General features: G+C 42.9%; 1 protein-coding gene across 1 annotated transcript in view; it reads right to left on the reverse strand.

Moving 5' to 3' along the window:
* The window catches only part of LOC123976716 (semaphorin-6D-like), a 195,838-nt gene extending 180,581 nt beyond the window's left edge, over positions 1 to 15,257 (reverse strand). The window contains exon 1 of the mRNA XM_046059061.1: positions 15,017 to 15,257. The gene's annotated coding sequence lies outside the window, so the exon portion shown is untranslated. The remainder of the gene's footprint in view (positions 1 to 15,016) is intronic.
* Between the last annotated feature and the right edge of the window lie 4,159 nt (positions 15,258 to 19,416).

The following is a 19,416-nucleotide window of genomic DNA, read 5'->3' on the forward strand; positions in this document are numbered from 1 at the left end:
AGCAGGGGGCGACTTAAACCTGCGTCCTCTCCAGCAGCCAGCAGGGGGCGACTTAAACCTGCGTCCTCTCTAGCAGCCAGCAGGGGGCGACTTAAACCTGTGTCCTCTCTAGCAGCCAGCAGGGGGCGACTTAAACCTGCGTCCTCTCCAGCAGCCAGCAGGGGGCGACTTAAACCTGCGTCCTCTCCAGCAGCCAGCAGGGGGCGCCTTAAACCTGCGTCCTCTCCAGCAGCCAGCAGGGGGCGACTCCACCGGCTGCAGAAAGAAGTGTGATTGTATAGAAGTCTGTGAGAAAATGTTTCTACTTGTCAGCTGATTTATTCCCTCAGTAAACTCTTTCCTGATGAGTTTCTGGTCTCAGTCGCTAGTTTCAAGTCTTCTTCAACACAGCATGATGTTCATTTAGTAAATTATGGTCCCATTTAGAGGAACAGAGACCAGGAAGCAGGGGAGGCTTTAGGGCGGGGCTACAAGCTGATTGATGAGTCTCTACCATGGCTATGACTATTTGGACTCGGCTGCTCATTTTTCAGTAAGAACATTTAGTTTTAAGCCAAAATTAGCATCCCAGCTAATATCAGAGTTAACGTGCATTACAGATGTACCTTGCTAACTAACAGCGCTCTTCCATCACCAGTACCAGCTCAACTCAACCCAGTTTGGCCGTGCTCCGTTTTCCATTGCAGAGAGCACCCCTCAATGTAGCTGGTCGTCATAGCGACGCCTCACACAACTGCCGCAACGTAATGTTCAATGTGACACACACACCAGCGACCCGCAGAGCTTTCTCTTTTTTAAGTTAAAACGTTTGAACCTTGCTCAGAATATAAAGACAGATAAGCGGTATGAAAACCTTCCAGCTGTGTTTTCCTCTGCCGTTGTTGCTGCAGCGGTCTGTGTGGCTGTGTGGCTTCCCCCGCAGCCACAACTCCGGAAATATTCAAGCACATTTTTGTTCTGCCATCACTTCTCGCAAAACTGTCAATATTTGAAATCTACACAGCTGATTTCTCTCCTCAAAACTTCTGAGAAGTGGATTTAGTGATGAAATTCCATATGTAATTGTAAAATATAAAACTTTCTGTTGCTGGTCTCTGTCTGGTGCAGCAATGATGATGCAGTGAATATTCTCTCTGACCAATCAGCAGTCTGTCGTGTTTTCACGTCACATTTTAGTATCCCTCAGCTCGCTTGGAACCTCGACGGAGGTGAAGTACCTGGAAGCAGGTACAGGTGCAACATTTCTACGATGGAAAACCAACCAAAGGCGAGTCGAGAAGGTACCGTGCAGAGCCCTTTAAAGAGAGAGTCGCATCATCTCCGTTCAATCCAATGGACCAGTTTTTCATAGCAATGGCAGATCATGGAGCGTCTGAATAGTTCCTGGAAGTTAGCATCAAATGCTAGCAGCGCAGCAGAGCTGCAATAGAAAATGCTAACTGGGATGCACTTTTGAAATGTAAGACGTGTAAAAAAACGAGATTATATATTATTAGCACAACTGAATTAAGTTAACATGTGCATTAAAAGATGTTAGTGGACTTCTCCCACTAAATTAGAAGATTTAGGGAAATTAACGGTTAACAAATTAACATACTGGCAATGGATAAATTTAGCAGCACACAATATAAACAGGGGCAGCTTATTAATTTATTTTAAAATACATGATACTTAATACATGATATTTAATTTTATTTAAATATATTAGTGGTGCATGTATGAATAAAAGATTTCTAAACCATATTTATTTACCGGGGGGGGGGGGGGGTATCCCTAATACTAGCATATTATAAAAACAATCTTCATTAATTAGATTAGAGCAGTGATGCTGAAGAGTACTGAGTGGACCATGGTGAGATAGAAAACAACTCGATTGTAAATGCCTATTAGAATATACCACTTATAAGTAATCATACCTAAAATGTTTTATTATTTTCTTTCCCTTCTCTCAGTGTCTGCATCCCATCTTAGCTTATGAGCTTATTTCCACACAACAATTCAGGTTTATTTACCCACATTAATATTGCTGAACACGCAATTCTTACTGGATATGTTTACTCTAAAGTACCTCACATATGTTTTGTTGTTAGCCTCTTTAGTGATTGTAAAGTTGCTCCTGTTGACCTGAGTCAAGCATTTTTTCCTCCTCTCCATGTAAGCTGGGAAACCAAACATTCGTTCTCCTTTTTCTGACTGACTGCAGCAGCATCTCCACAAAGAAACCGTGCTGTAGACTATTGTAAGACAGTTCACAGACAAACCACTTAACATGCTGTTTTCTGAGTTTATTGGAGATTTATTAAATTAATACTTGACGATCATTGACAGTCACCTGTCTGTTCTATCTGAAGTCAAAAAGATTACATTAGTCATTAAGATCAATTAACCCTGGTGCTGTGGGATTAATAAAAGGAATGTTAGAAAGGTAAATCTGATCTGAATTTTAAATGTGTTTTCAAGAGGAACACTTTCCAATGGAAGGTTGGCCAAAACATGTCCACAAGGTGGGTGATTGTAGCTGTTATTGTCAAAAATATATGTCCTCCTTTTTAAAAAATAGTAATGTAACTACATACACATGTCAGTGTGCTGTACACATATTGTAAATAAACGCATTTATTGTATAAATTACCAGAAATCACTCGTTTTGTCGTTTCTCTCGCTCATTTTGAAATGCCCGCCTAGGACTTCCGGGAACTATCGGCGGTCTCCATGAACCACGTGACGATGTAGCATTTTGGACCCCCCGCTGACGCAACTCTCTCTTTAAAGTGCTCTGGCACTGTACAGTGGAAAAGGTGCTTAGGCTAGCTAGCTCCACCCTCTCCTCTAAATATGGTCACATCCGGTTCCAAAAAAACAAGACGGCGACGGCCAAAATGTCAAACTGGAGGCTTCAAAACCAACGGGTGACCTCACGGTGGCTACGTCCACTTCATTTATCCCGTCTGTCATTTAGCTCCAAGTTACAAAAAACGCACCTGCTGGTTTAAACATATCTTCATCCAGCAGGATCACACCCTTCTCTTCTTTAATTCAAGTTCAAATATGCTTCGTTGGCGTAACGTCATCTATATAATACAGTTTGTATTATTTATTAAAACATTATTTATTTTTCTATTTATTCACTTTGTTCCATGTATGACTATTTATTTCTCTCCAGCTGTCAGATTAACATCTTCCTCTGCCAGAGTATTGATTGTTTCTCTGCAGGAAGTTTGTGTCAGCAACACACAAACACTGCCAGGTGACCTCTGTGGCTCCATGAAGCTTCTCTTCCTGCTCTATTGATCAGCTCTCTCCAGGTGTGTGCGTGTGTGTGTGTGTTATATGCTCTGATAATGTTAATCCAACACATCTTTAGTAGGGCTGAAACCGATTATTTTAATTATCAACTAATCTGCCGACCGATTAATTGACTAATCGTTTGATTTATAAAATGTCAAGAAATTATGAAAAATGCTCATCCCAATTTTCCAGAGCCCAAAGTCAAACTGACAGTCCACAACCCAAAGACTCTTCATTTACTGTCATTAAACAACAAAGAATAGTAGCAATTCCTCACATTTAAGAAGATGAAACAAGCAATTTTCCACATTTTTGCTTTAAAAAAACAATTGATCGATAATCAAAATAGTTATCGATTCATTTTTCTTGCGATCGATTAATCGAGTAATTGTTGCAGCTTTGCTTTGTAGCGGCTTCCATGTTGATTCCACATTCTGACTTGAGAGCACATGAACACACGGAAGTGTAAAAGGGGACCACCAGAGGAGCACCTGAATGCACCGTGAGCCTCTGGTTGCAATTCGCAACCCTCACCACTAGATGCCACTAAAGCTTCCACAGACTTCAGACCAGTACTTCCTACAGTCAGCAACAGCTAAATGAAAAAATGGGCGGGTCGCGTGAGGTCACCATAATCCTAATTTCTAGGAGACAGGATTTTCCTTCTCACAGATTCACACAAACAACCGGCACATTAACGTGGAGCTGTACAGAAACTGTACGCCACACCTCCCAGCCAATCAGAATCCAGGATTAGAGTGAAAGTTTAAATCGGTCACCTCCATCAGAAAAGAGAAAACCACAAATTCAAGTTTACTTCCGCCTTTATTTTGAAAATGACGTTGTCAGTGACTAAAATAACAGTATTTGAATAATAATCACTGTAATTTTATCATTTCCTCTTCCTGCCAACAACTAGCAGCCAAACATGTCTCAGACGGCGAGGAGACACTGACTCTGGAGAGCAGCGAGGGGATGTGCAACGTGTCGGACTGCTGCTCTGAAAATATGCATGTGAGAGTTTAATGCAATATGCAGCATTCATGCATGAATCAGCTGTTACACAGTGTGAAAACTTGAGACGGGAACTAATTAACAGCGTAAGAAAATGACAAGAAATAACAATTAGCTCAGCGGCTAACAGTGTGCTAAACGTCCCCACTAGCGTCAGACACAAAGGACACAATCTAAAACCAAACGGACCTGTCCCACTTCCTGGTTAGCTTTAGCTTCTCGTGCTCTTTCAGAGCCGGAAATGTTCTGCCATGCAGAGTTAATTCATTACTTGTCAACAATTAAATTAATCTGCTACTTTTTTAATAAATGATTAATCAGTTTCCGTTATTTTTTCAGAAACAAAGTCAGAATTCTCTGATTTTAGCTTCCTAAATGTGAATATAATCTGGTTTCTTTCCTCCTCTGACAGTAAAGTACATTTCTTTGGGTTGTGGACAAAACAAGAAATTTGAGGTCGTCGTTTTCGGCTTTGGGAAACACTGATCGACGTTTTGTAGAGCAAACAACTATTTGATTAATCTACACTGAACAAAATTATAAAGGCAACACTTTTGTTTTTGCCCCCATTCATCACGAGCTGAACTCAAAGATCTAAGACTTTTTCCATGTACACAAAAGGCCTATTTCTCTCAAATATTGTTCACAAATCTGTCAAAATCTGTGTTAGTGAGCACTTCTCCTTTGCTGAGATAATCCATCCACCTCACAGGTGTGGCATATCAAGATGCTGGTCAGACAGCATGGGTACTGCACAGGTGTGCATTAGACTGGACACAATAAAAGGCCTTAGGCTGGACACAATAAAAGGCCACTTCAAAATATGCAGTTCCATCACACAGCACAATGCCATAGATGTCGCAAGTTTTGAGGGAGCGTGCAGTCGGCATGTTGACTGCAGGAATGTCCACCAGAGCTGTTGCCCGTGAATTGAATGTTCATTTCTCTACCATAAGCCGTCTCCAAAGGCGTATCAGAGAATTTGACAGTACATCCAACCGGCCTCACAACCACAGACCACGTGTCACCACACCAGCCCAGGACCTCCACATCTTAACCTCCAAGATCGTCTGAGACCAGCCACAAGGACAGCTGCTGCAACAATCGGTTCGCATAACCAAAGAATTTCTGCACAAACTGTCAGGAACCGTCTCAGGGAAGCTCATCTGCATGCTCGTCGTCCTCATCGGGGTCTCGACCTGACTGCAACTTCGCACAGCCATTGAAGAGGAGTGGACCAACACTCCACAGGCCGCAACCAACAACCTGATCAACTCTATGGCAAGGAGATGTGTTGCACTGTGTGAGGCAAATGGTGGTCACACCAGATACGGATACAGATATTTTCTAGCCCCCCCCCAATACAGTGAAACTGCACATTTTGTGTGGTCTTTTATTGTGGCCAGCCTAAGGTCTTTTATTGTGGTCAGCTGATCCGACAGCATGGGATTGCACACCTGTGCAATCCCATGCTGTCGGATCAGCATCTTGATATGCCACACCTGTGAGGTGGATGGATTATCTCGGCAAAAGAGAAGTGCTCACTAACACAGATTTTGACAGATTAGTGAACAATATTTTAGAGAAATAGGCTTTTTGTGTACATAGAGAAAGTCTTCTTCTTCTTTGAGTTCAGCTAATGATGAATGGGGGCAAAAACAAAAGTATTGCCTTTATAATTTTGTTCAGTGTAGAAACTAATGGACAGATCAATCTACAACAAAAATAATAGGTTGTCTGCTCTGAGGCATCTCAGAAATATAAAAACTCAATCTGCTGATCGGGACTATAAGACACTCGAAAGCTCAAAAAGAAGCAAGTAAGTGGCCCTCGAGTTCTTTTGTTCCAGATGCTGCTTCTAAAGAAGCGTCACACTCAAAGCAGTTGTTAAGCTCCTCTGTGCTGAAACGAGTGTCAGGAAAGCTGTCGGCTAAAACAACATTTCACTTTCTGCCTTTTTTAAATCTAAATCCTAGCTTTTATTTCTTTCTTTCTTTAACATGACCCAAATCCTCCTCGAACTCTGCAGCCACGCAGCCTCGTCAGTTTGCATCGCGTTGCGTCACGATTACACCGCATTTTTTCCAAAAAACTGTAAAGACGTGACGAAATAAAGAGAGGAGGAGGGAACAGGAAGGCTGCGCTCATCCCCGCCAGGTACGTTTGATTCATCACACGACGGCACCCTGCAGCCACAGGGACGGGCAGGAAACAGGGAGGAGATAAGCAGACTAAAGGTCTGAGAACTTCCTGTCTTCTTGATTCCCTCGTTTTGTATCGCCGAGCGCTACAAAAACATCACACACATCACTTTGGTTTTCCCGACATGACATCACTAAGTGTGTGTGTGTGTGTGTGTGTGTGTGTGTGTGTGTGTGTGTGTGTGTGTGTGCAGCCTGATGCAACTTACTGGAGTTCATAACATCAGCATCTCCCTCTCTGTACTAATGAAGCTGAAGGAGCGAAACACATCTCCACTGCAAACCTTCCAGCATTCAGATCAAGCAGCTCATCAAATATAAAGTGTCGGGTTAAAGACTGCAGCTGTTATTCCAATGTGTCAGATCTCAATGCACTTTTCATACAGAGCAGGTCTAGACAGTACGCTTTCTGATAAAAACCCAACAAGATAAACATGAAATTTAAATATATTGAGCCCTAACACAAACGTCTCACTGCGGTACTGTCTACAGAGAAAGAGAGGAAGCCTAACAAAGCCCAGAGCTTCAACACTGACTAACACCGCTAACTAACACCATCATGTGTGAGAGTAGGGCTGCAACGATTCATTGATTAATTCGATTACTAAAATGCACCGACGCTTCGTTTAATCCATATAACTATATAGAACACTGTTTCGCACGGACATTCATGACCGTCACACATCGCGATCACCTGAGTGAACACGACGCGATTATAATGGCGCTTTTTCCAAAGTAGAGGAAGAGAAAGAAAATAGCGCGGGACGAAGAAGAAAGTGTCCAAAGTATGGGATTATTTCAAGCAAAAAGAAAACAACTCTGTAATGTCACAGTCCGTCCACCGTAAAACGAAACTTATGTCGCCTAACGTTACGCAACAGCACCCGGTGTTCTACCAGCGGACCCTAGACAAGGTAACAGTAACAGCAACTTTTGCATTTAACTGAAATCATGATTGATTGTTGAGTTGAAGGCTAGCCAAAGTAAGCCGCCGCCACCAAGCACAACTACTTCTTAAATGACGCATCAATGAATCGTTGAAATACTCTATAGAAGCTTTGAGGACTAAAATCATCGTTAGCTGCAGCCCTAGTGAAATGGACCTCACATAAAGAGGTCATCAAGTCGCAGAGCACCCTCAGTTACATCTCGCCACTGACCAGAACCTAAACCCAGAGCTGGGGCCAGTTTCACAAAGATAGACTTTCACTATGGCTTAGATATGATAGCTAGACTTCAGATAGACATCTAAATCAGACCATTGCACAAAGCACTGAAGACCCCGACTATCTTAAGCAGGACTATGCCGCAATGAATTCTGGGTAAAACGAGACACTTTTCAAAACAAAATAAAAAATGACGGATCGAGTCGGCGCATCCAACCGCTCAGTGCAGTTTACCCCAGCGGAAAATATGTTGGTGGAGTATAATAGTTATAACGACGCTTTACTTGGAAAATTTAACTTAGAGTATTAACAAAAAGAAATGCTTGATTTGGAAAAAACAAGTAAACCAACAGATGAAGTCCTCATTGCTGTGTAGGCCATTTCCAGTAGGTTCTAGGGGTGGGGGGAAAAAAAATCGATACAGTATATAGTATCGTGATATTTGCCATGGCAATACTGTACTAAACAATACTAAAAAAGCAATAGTTTTTATTATTCTAGTACCAAAAAGTTAAAACTCCCATCTGCAATTTATATAATAAAATATCGATACTTGGTGTCCGTGTATCGATATTTTATTATATAAATTGCAGATGGGAGTTTTAACTTTTTGGTACTAGAATAATAAAAACTATTGCTTTTTTAGTCCACTAGAAAACTTAACAGGACCATATAGAGGACTGAAAAAGTGATACAGAGAAATGTATCTTTTTAGATAAACAGATATTGACAAAGTTTGACTTTAGGGACCTAATTGGAAGTTGGAAAAAGGTAATAAATTGCAATATATCTCAATATATTTAAAATTGCAATAAAATCGAATCGCAACATAAATATCGTGATATATCGTATCGTAGGGCCTCTGGTGATTCCCACCCCTAGTAGGTTCCTGCTGTCGCTAATAGGGCTGTCATGATGAAGCAATTTCCCCAGCGGTAACATGTTGGAGCTCAACAGCGTATCTTTCATCAATGCAGTAATTTGGTGCCATACAGCAGAGTCACCTCGCTGCACAGCAAGTCGCTAACAGCAGCTTTATGGTTGGAGCAAGCTAGCTGCTGGGTGCTTGGCAACAGCATTGCCAAGCAAACATATTTTGTCTTTTTCACACGTAACGTTAGCTATATCGTTCCCTTCAGGGCCTGTCTATAAAGACAATTTACATACCGCACTCCAACACACACCGGTACGGTGCAGAATGGCCTGACCACAACTAAGCTAACATTAACCACAGCACTGTAGTAACGTTCTAAGTAAAATTTCCACAGAAAGCAACATGAAGAACAGCTGCAGGCATCCGACACACTACGCTCGTTAGTGAGCTTCAAATGAGGCTAACCGTTCACAGTTTCTCTCGACTGTCCCTCAGAATCACAATGTTAGTCCAACATCACGAGCCTGCTGGCCACATTAGCCGCATGCATTATGCTAATGCCAATTTAGCTAACCTTTCAAACAAACAGTAAAACTACTCAAAACATGGCAACACTTACAGCTTCCAAGTTTGAAGTCGGGTCACGTACAGCCCATGGCGATCCGTCCTTGAACCGTTACAGAGTTTGTTACGGTTGTGGAACTTTTGAAGCACTAATTTATTAATTTAACACGCCGTCAAGTGTAAAGTATGAACATTGCGGTTGTTGCCATCATCCGCGATAGGCTTGACCAATAGCTCGGTATCTCCATTTTGTGGTTATCGCGACAGCCCTACTCCCTAAAATCTCTTTCCCTTCTCATAGTTTTCTCTATAACATCGTCAGCAAACAACAAACTACGAGCCATTTTCCATTATTTTTGGCTGTTTGTAACGTAACTGATTGTTAATGGTGGTTACCAAGGTAACATAGAAATTCAGACCTAAGTTGGCTTGGGGGTAAGGTGTCTCATTTTTTTGGTCTAAACTAAGTCAGTCTGTGTTTTTTGTGAAACAGTCTAACTTGCATAAGTCTAACACTATAGACAGGTCTAAAATAGCTGCCCCTAAAAACAGATAAGCCTACGTGCCATGACAAAAATGATTCATGAGTGTGCCAGTAACTTTTAAGACAACCTACTGTAACCCCGCTCCCCGCCGCTAATCGTTTAAAATCAGAGACGGACGCGCTACCGGAGCACCGAGGGAAACGGCGCTCTGTGACAGAGACAGAGAGACGTCGGCAGCAGCTGAAGCTGTCAGACAGAAGAAAACTGGGGAAGATGAGGAAGGTTTGGGTTTGGCTGTATCGCTGCCTTTTGTTGTTCAACACGTTCAACTTTTCACAGAGCCGACGTGCTTGTCACTCTTCGTCAGCCGACCAATCACAGCCTGGATGGGGCGGGACATTAAAAAAATATTTCACTTTAAAATGTTGAACAATATGATTATTGACAAGTTAGTTCTTGGCATTAACACATTAGAGTCCTATGTAGAGCCTTTTGCTTACACAAGGATAAAAAGATAAAAATGTCCCACAGAAATGAAACAGCTGTAACTTGATCAGTGAGTGAAAATACTATACTATTCTATGAAATTATAACAAATGTAGTAATTAATACATTATTGTTATAGGCTACAAACAGTATACTGTTAATTGAACATTATACTCTTTATTTAATGTTATAATATTATACTAATACTCAGCTGAGGTGTGGATGCACCGATCAGACTTTCGCCACATCACAGGGTGTCTGCCTTAATGTGGATCAGTGTCATCGTGGCCGATCCACAGTGGTGCCGTTGTCATGTTGTGTCTGAAAGGGCCCTAAAGCTGCTGTGTGTTTTCTGCCATCTGCCCTGTACTTGATGCAAAATAGAAAATTTTGCCCAAGGTCCCCGAACAGGTTCATCTGGCCATGGGAGAAAATCTAGCTGCAGCTAATTGCGCTGCACAAAACTGAAACTCAGCTCATTTCTGTCCAGTTAAAAAGGAAAACAAATGTTTTCGATTCTTACAACACTGATTTGTTCCACCGGGATTCATCTACTTTCGGTTCCTTGCTGCCACATGTTGAGGTGACGGGAGTCTTTCTCATTAAACCAGATCAATTAAACAACTTCCGTCAAACAACAACAACACCACCACAGCTCAAAGGAGGAAGGCAGTGATGAGTGCACTCACAAACCTCTCACCCCAGATTTCTCAGAACAAAATTAAAAACCAGACGATGGAGTGAAAAACAAAGATTTAGCAACAACAACAGTTCAGTACAGAAACACAAAGACGGCACCTGAAGCAGAGAGACAATCGGCTACTATAATACAGGCACTTTATCTGTCAGAGCCGCTGTCAAATACAATTACAGTCTGATATCATGGCGGGGAGGCGGGGGGGTCTGGCAGTAAAGCTCAGGCCTCAGGACAGGAGTCGTATTTTCAGGCCAATTATAGCAGCGATTTGGCCTTCACGCCTGACTCTCAGGACCGGACCGAAGCCAGGCCGCCTGGCTGCAGCCGCATCAAACCACCGCCGAGGCGTCTTTAACACACCTGTTACTGAGCCGGGCTGCGTTCACACACACACACACCTTTTTAAATGCCTCTATGATGTGAGGATACACTCGTGTCTCCTTCTTCCCTCTAAATTACTGCATCACAAACACACACACACACACACACGTCAACATAATCCCACCGGTCTTTCCTGGCTTTTGCCCCACGCACACACACACACGGAGGATTAGAACAAAAGGCGAGTCCCGCGGCACAGATTTGCTGGGAGAATATAATGGCTGATGACATGCGGCAGTCTGGAGGCTTTCACAGCAACGCCGCTAATCTTCCTGTGCTGGAATAACATCATTCTCTCCGCTTCCTCCTACTCGCCGCCCACCGGGGACTCGCAGGTCATTGTATCCAAACGCACCCCAAGGTTAAGGCGCACAATGGACGGGGCACAGCGGGGGCGATCCGGCTGGGCTGGTGTGAGGCAGGTGCTCGTTCAGGGGGCGGCTCAAAGAGCACAAAGAGAAATAAATGAAAGTGTCTGAAACATCAGCTACAATGTGTGTGTATGATCCCCAAACATCCAGTAAAGTTAAATCATGAAGGTAAAACACTCAAATATACAAGAAAAACAACGTTTTACTTACATTTGTCTATTAGAGCGATAAATGAAAGACATGATGCTGCTGCTCTCCATCAGACGTCGACCCTGCTGCGGAGATTTGCTCCCAGTCAGTCGAGAGCTGAACAATCGTTTTTATTTCTGAATCACAACCTCAAAGTGCTAAAACTGTCTCAACGAGCTGCAGCAAATGACTCTTTAAGCCAGTTAAAGAGAACCGTGGCCAGTAAAATTACTCGGCTGCAGGTAACGAACGTTCAGTTTGTTGGGTGAAACCTCAACCCAACTTTACCTGAACCCCCCAGTGAGAAACCCGAGCTAAACCCGAGGTCTTCATCAGTTCCTCCGGAGGTCAGGCTCAGTCAGGTCAGGGCTCTCTGCAGACCGATCATGTTCATCCACATCAAACTGGGTCTTAACGTTTCTTTATGCACGAGGACATCGTGCAACAAGTCCTGCAAGCAGAATGTAAAATCCACTGTTTCTCGTTGCCTTTAGAAACAAAGGCTTAGTGGAGGATCTTGGTTTGGATCAAAACAACGTCTTTACAAAAAGGTCAGGTTTGTTGTTGCAGGGGTGTCCACATACTTTTGGCCATTTTGTGCATGTTTAAATATAACCTAAAGCCAAAGTCACTTCTCAAATCCCCCTAACGATGGTCTAAGAGCTCAAATAATTAGTCCACGAGCAAAAGACATAATCTACAACAATCTCTTAAGTCAAACAGTCCAAATTTAAAAGATATATCTCGTACATGCCGAAGTCCAAACTAATCCCTGACATACGTCTCACACACAAACACAGAGCGACTTTTTTGTTTTAAAGACCGTTATCACAACTCCAGCTGAGCACGAGACCCTGCAGCATTTTACAACCTTCCTGATTCTGGGAGATTTCTTTCTGCAGGAATAATAATTTTGTGTCTCACAGAGCTCCGTCAGCTGTGAACCCAGCTCATAAACGTTTACGTCAGGCTGTAAAAGTCTGTTTTCTGTGCTAAACGGTGGTGAATGGTGAGTTTAACCTCCCGGCTCGTTCTGTATGTGAACACATGTACGCTGACGTCATCGCTCTCGCCGGCCCGCTGACTCCTGCAGCCTCGCCGTGAGGCTCTGATGCCAAAAAGCATCGCTGTTGACATTAATAATTCAATGCCCTGCTCATAATTGGCGGTTAATTAGCGGAACGCCATGCTTCCTGCATTTCACCGACTCGCACAGTAATAAAAACACAACCCAGCGGCAGCAGGAAGTCGACCTTCAGACGGGCTGCTCTCTCGTCTTCGTCCTGCATTAACGGTTTAAACTACGCGATGGCCGGGTTAACGGGACGCCAATAAAAGCCACTTAAGGACAACTTAGGCTGCTTCCTCTGAGAGTTGACCCTCAAATCCCCGATCAGGGTCTTATCTGGCCAGATGACCGCGGTGTTGATTTTACCCTGAAGGATTTAAACAGGAAAACTAATGCAGAGCACACAGTGCAGAAAACATGAGGAACCAAAGGAAAGACGTTCTGCAGGTTTTAAAACACCCCGCTGTCTTCGTATCAAGTGTAGACACGCCCGTTTCTCCCCTCTTTATCGCTTTACCATCTTTATCCACGCCGTGCGTTCAGGGTCCAGAAACATGATGTGGGCTTCCATACGAATACAGGCCAGTTTCCTGTCATAGATCAGGCTGTCAGCGGGAAAACAGGGACACAGATTCCAGGCAACAAACGGCCGATAAAGATCTTTAACCAGAGAGTCAGTCTGTCAGCATCACTCACAGACAGCCGCTTATCCAACAGTGGAGCTGCAGCGATTAATCATTTTGTTGTCAACTATTAAATAATCACCAATTATTCTGATAATCGATTTGAAATAAATTCTGATCCCAGCTTCCTCAATGTCAATATTTTCTAGTAAATTGATTATCTTTGGTTTGTGGACAAAACGAGACATTTGAGGACGTCACCTTGGCCTCTGGGAAACACTGATCCACATTTTTCACCATTTCTTGACATTTTATAGACAAAACAACTAAATCGTTTAATCAACGGAACAATCGACAGATTAATGGACAATTAAAATAATCTGGCCGGGCAACTCTCTGCTGAGGGACTAATTAGATTAACGGATTCATTTTTCCATCTCTGACTGAACGTCCTGCAGCCACGGAGCTCAGGAACGATCTAAATGAGGACGCAGATTTATCTGGACGGCCTGAGCCGATCCTAAGAATCCAGATCAAACCCGATCCAGGATCAGGTTCTGATGGATGAATATTTACTTTGCACATCCTGTCAAACCCTCAGAGAGCGCTGGGCTCTCAGTCTATTGTTGCTGGTAGATCTCTCACTGATGCAAATTAAGTCTGAGTCTATTGTTCCGAGAGAAATCCTGGATCTGGCTCAGTACCCGTCCTTGCTGTGACCCATCAGGACTGGGTGGTGCTGATCAACCGTGGATTAATCGGTTAGTTACAGACAGAAGACGTGTGTTAAATCATTGTGTTTGTGTTCTGTCACACACTGAACACATGTGGGTTCGGGACAGCTGGGCGGAAAAAAGAAGGACTTTGGGGACGTTTTGACCGTTTTTGGACATTTAATAAACAAAAATGATGAATCCCTTAGTGAGAATAAACAACAGTTGCAGCTTTGCCCCGCAGCAGAAGAGCTGGAGTCACACATTGTTCTTAGAGGACTGCATCTCAGGGACTTAGTGGATCCGGATCGCAGACGGAGATGTGGACGATCCACTGATAACAACCATCCAGACCCCCCAGCCGGAGCCTCTCTGGAGCTGGGGGAGCTGAAATGTGCAGGATGCACGAGGAAGGGCGGTGATGTGGGGGGTTTGTCAGGAGAAAGGAAAAGAGACGAAACCCCCCCTCAGACCCGCAGACCCTGAAGAGTCCGTCAGTGAAGTTAAGGCATCCGGGAGGAAGGTGACGGGAGATAATGAAGCTCCACGGACACTCCGTCTCCTCCGCGGTTTGTTGCTGCTGCTGCGCGTGCTCGTGTCTGGGTGATTGACAGCCATCAATCAAAGCTGCCAAACACACACGCGCACTAAAAAACACGCACACATTTCATCCCATGACGCGCAAAAAAAGCCTAAACCCGGACCCGCTGCGTCCTGATGCATTAACACGCACGCACTTCACAGACACACGCGCACAAAGGCAGCAAGCACCGGGCGGGCACGCACGCGCGCGCACTCACACACACACACACACACACACACACACAGTAATTTACCGGGAGGAGCTGGAGCGGAGGTTTCCTGCAGGAAAACGCCAGAAGAAGAAGAAACTCACCTTTCTGTGTCCACGGCTCCTCAGAAACACGAGACAGACGGAAGCCGGACTCCGTCTCAGCCCAGCCCGAACACACAGTCCCATTAATCCACAACAGCTCCGGGTATTTCCACAAAACGGGACCGAACCGGCAGGAAAATCCTCCTCCAGCCAGCAGCGAGCCGCTTCAGGTATTAATCCACCACAGGGACACGGTGCGTCCGGTCCGGGTCCACACGGCACAGTGAGGCGTCTCTCAGCAGCCCGGCGTCTCCGGCTGCAGGCCACGCCCTCCTCCTCATCATAATAGACCTCCCGCAGCCAATCAGACGGCAGCCTGACTCCACCCCTCCTTAATTTAAAGTAACTGTAGTGAATTAACTACATAATGAATAAATGACTGGCTAATAATTACACATAGCTGCCAGGAGCTGTGAGCAAAGGCAGAACTTTCAGCCCTTGCTATTTTTTGAGCTTGTCGTGTTGCTGTCGCTTGTGATCACTACATCACTACTGCCTTCTGCTGTTAATCCAGTCCTTTCTGCTCTCTGGACTATATATACTGTATATATATGAAGCAAAGAAGCTAACAATGAGAATATAAATGATATTGAATGGTGAAGTCATTAGAATTATAGGATTAATAATTAATAAAATTAAATGAAATATGTTCTTGACTTTCCAAACTTTATTCCTGTCCTTGAAATGATTTTTGACATATTATCTAGATGATGTATAGAAATTGACAATGATGGAATATAAATGATTATATTAGACATATAATATAAAGGACTAAAGATAACACATTGAACAGAAACGGTCATAATAAAATTAAACAATAATAATTTGTGAAGAAATGTAACTTTTTTTTTTTTTTTTTTTTTTTTACTTATAGATGATGATGTATTTCCACAGTCTGGTAACCAGATCGCAGAGGAACGCGTCAGTTTAAACAACCTGGACTGTATATTTTTTCTAAAACACCTGCGTGTCTTAAAACTTTTATTGATAGGAAAGTCGTGCTCACCGTACTTCAGACAGGATTTGGTAAATTTAACTTACCGACTACGCTATGTCACACCTTTCTTTGCTCTGATTGGATGTTGGTCTACCCAGTTGCATGCAGAGGCAGTTTGATCTGCCTCCGTTGAGAATGGAAATGGATGAATTAACTGTCAGGTTTCTGTCTTCTGATCTGTCATACGGTGCCTTCAGGGTCTCAGAGGGAGGGAAGTCGGGTAAATGTCCTCGAGTGATGTCACTTGAGTCCGTGGCGGCTAAACAAGTTAGGAACTGAAACAAGTCTGATGGTGTGGAGCTAGATAAGCTCACCAACCTCTGTAGTTGCTGCAGGCTACCAGCAAGCACACCTCAATCTCTAACTGTCAGCACTTGAGTTGCATTGTGGGTAAAGTAGGCGCCAGGTTTTCACAAAGAAGAAGAATGTAAGAATAAAAAGGAGGACATCTCTGGTTCTGCTGCACTGACTCTGAAGTCTTTCATCAGAAGAAGCGTTTTCAGCAATGGTTTTAAACTAGACACATTATCTATAACCGCCTCTCCGTGCAAGGTCACGGGGTCGCCAGTCCATCACAGGGTGCATAGAAATGAACAACCACTCAAAATTTAGAGTCACCAAACAACCTGCGTATCTGTGGACGGTGGGAGGAAGCTGAATGACCTGGAAACTGTGAGGCGACAGTGCTAACCACTGCACCGCTGTGCCGCCCGTTACAGCCATTCATGGGTGCGTTTCACAAAAGCATCGTTGCTAACTACGGTAGCAACTTCCTTGGGTGGAAATATGCAGTTGCGACGCAACTGTTTCCCAAAATCCTAGTTCGAACTACGGAGATAACTATTCAATTCAATTCTATTCAATTCAATTCAACTAAGTTGGTAACTTACACAGTACGAACCATCGTTAAGCGACGCAGGTGTTCCCCGAAACCATAGTTCTGACGAACGTTCACACCAACCGTCGTTGAGTTGCATAAATCAAACTGCAGCTCCTGACCTGTGGTTAGAAGCTCAGTTCACGGTGACTACGTCACAGATAGCAGAAAATGCAGTGTTGAGGTGGATGTGATGTGTTTTAAGCAGGGAATGTTAGATAATCCTGCTGTACAAACATATTTAAGTTGGAGATTCTTTTAAATGTATTTGTCGGGTCATGGGAAGGGTTGCATTATTTCAGTCTGTACTAAGTCTGTAGATCACAGATTACCCATCTGTTCACAATAACTTCATTTAATATTAGCCACTACAAAGGTTAAAGCACAAAACGGAGAATGTAAAAACTTTTAATATTACCTTCATGTAAACATTTCCATGCCTCTGAGGAAGATGGATATTCTCTAGTCTTCATTACAAACATAAATATAAAAAGGGACAGCATACAATCCATGGAAGTAGTGTAATGAATAAATCCCCGAGAGTTTTTGTTGCCTTTATATCAGAGATAAATAGAGAACTCACGGGAGTCGAACACGTGTCAGTCTCAATAGAGAACATACTCAAGCTCAACTTATCGCACTGAACTTTTCTCAAGACCACAATATCAGTTGCATCCAAGGGATTCATAATAGCGTTAAAGTGTTGACACGAAGATACTTGCAGATTAAACCTATTTTACTAAATATCTTGTAATTTCTAATAGTTTGCTAAAGTTATGGACTATATGTAGGCTAACTAAAATGATTAGGTTATATATTATTTATATTCTTGATTTCAGTAGCACTATTGTTGATTTTCTTTTTGTTGTCGGTACGACTATGATATGAAAAGCCTAAATAATAAGTTACCACAATAATGTCACTGAAACTCGGTCACAACTGACATATTTAGGCGTAATATGACGTTTTGAGAGTTTCGTGCTGTGAAAGTCAGAAGGACACACCTGGAAATTTGGACAAACTAAGTTAGTCCAAACCACGGCGGTACCAACAAGGAGCGACAGTTTTGGGAAACGTTTGTTAGTTTAACGATGTATCGCACCAAGATAGTTCAGTGCTACCTTCCCTGGTTGTACAGGAAACGCACCCCATGTCAGGCTGCAGCTCTTAATCTGCTGTGTAGTTTTGTTTGCACATATTTTTTGTATTTGCGTTACAATCTATAAAATGTCCTTCACATTTTACACGAGTCCAAGGTGACGTCATCAGTTTGTTTTTTTCCAAAATCCAAAGACCATTATGATATAAAACAAGCAGCAAATGTTCACATGTGAGAAACTCCAACCAGAGAACGTTTAGCATTTCTGCTCAATTAATAGCTTAAAAAATCAATCACTCATCAGAATAGCTGCCAATTAATCTATCAATTAATAGCAGCTCTACATTCATACATTGCTCCATGTAAGACGCTGCCTTCCTGACACTTACATAATCACATAATCACGTGTCTCGACACTGAAAGTTAAACGTTTGTACTTAAAATGCATGGTGTTTTTGTTATTCGGATATTTCTACGCAGTAATCTGCTTAAAGCACGGTGAAACAGGTGAAACGGCTCCTGAGGGAGGTTCCATGTTGAATCTGTCTCTGTGTGACAGACGTCATTTTCTGTTCCTACAGAATGAAGTATTACATGTAACGAAAGAAAGAGTAGAAAATAGTAGTATTATATAGTACTGTGAATAGTACATTGTGTACTATCTCAACAGCAATTAACAGCACTGTAACTATTAAAACTACTAATAATACGACGCCTGTCCTCTCTGAGCGCCCTTTACGGTTGCAAAATGACTTCCAAGAGGAAACTTCAATTAAGTTTCCGGCTGACAAATCGAGTTTGTTTCTCTGCAGGATAATTAGAGCAAAGTGGGGAAGGAAAAGTGAAGGAGACGCCTCACACGCAGCGCAGGGATTAGAAACCAAATCCCTTCTGCACTCAGCAGCTTCCTCGTCTGTCTGTCCGTCTTTATGTCTACCTGTCTGTACGTCCTCCTCCTTCTCCTCTTCGTCTCGCTGTTTATGAAAAACAACAACAAATTACAGGATATGAGGACTGGTGATGTCTGGGGAAATAAGCTTTTGATTATGCTTGACTTAGTGTTCCTGTGTGCCTGATTAAACTGTGATGTCTGCATCTTCTCTCTGTTCTCTGCAGAACACTCGTCCATGTTTACAGCCAGATCCTGAGTGGATGAAAACCAGCTGCTCAAACTCAAACACACTGAACAGGAAGTCCAGCAGCCCGTTCTTCAAAGTGGCTTCAGTTATTCACACGAACATGCTGTTTTCAGGCTAAAATAATCCTTCATCCTTCATCCGTGAGTGAATGGATGACTTTATTTGATGGTTAAAAACACACACAAACACTGCACTGGGCCTTTGAAAGCAGTTTGAGGTTTGATTTGATCATCATGGATGAAGTTATATTGAATAAATAAACTAGAGAGAAGTAAACAATGTGTGATG

Source organism: Micropterus dolomieu, linkage group LG09 (assembly GCF_021292245.1).
Source record: "Micropterus dolomieu isolate WLL.071019.BEF.003 ecotype Adirondacks linkage group LG09, ASM2129224v1, whole genome shotgun sequence".
Lineage (NCBI taxonomy): Eukaryota > Metazoa > Chordata > Actinopteri > Centrarchiformes > Centrarchidae > Micropterus > Micropterus dolomieu.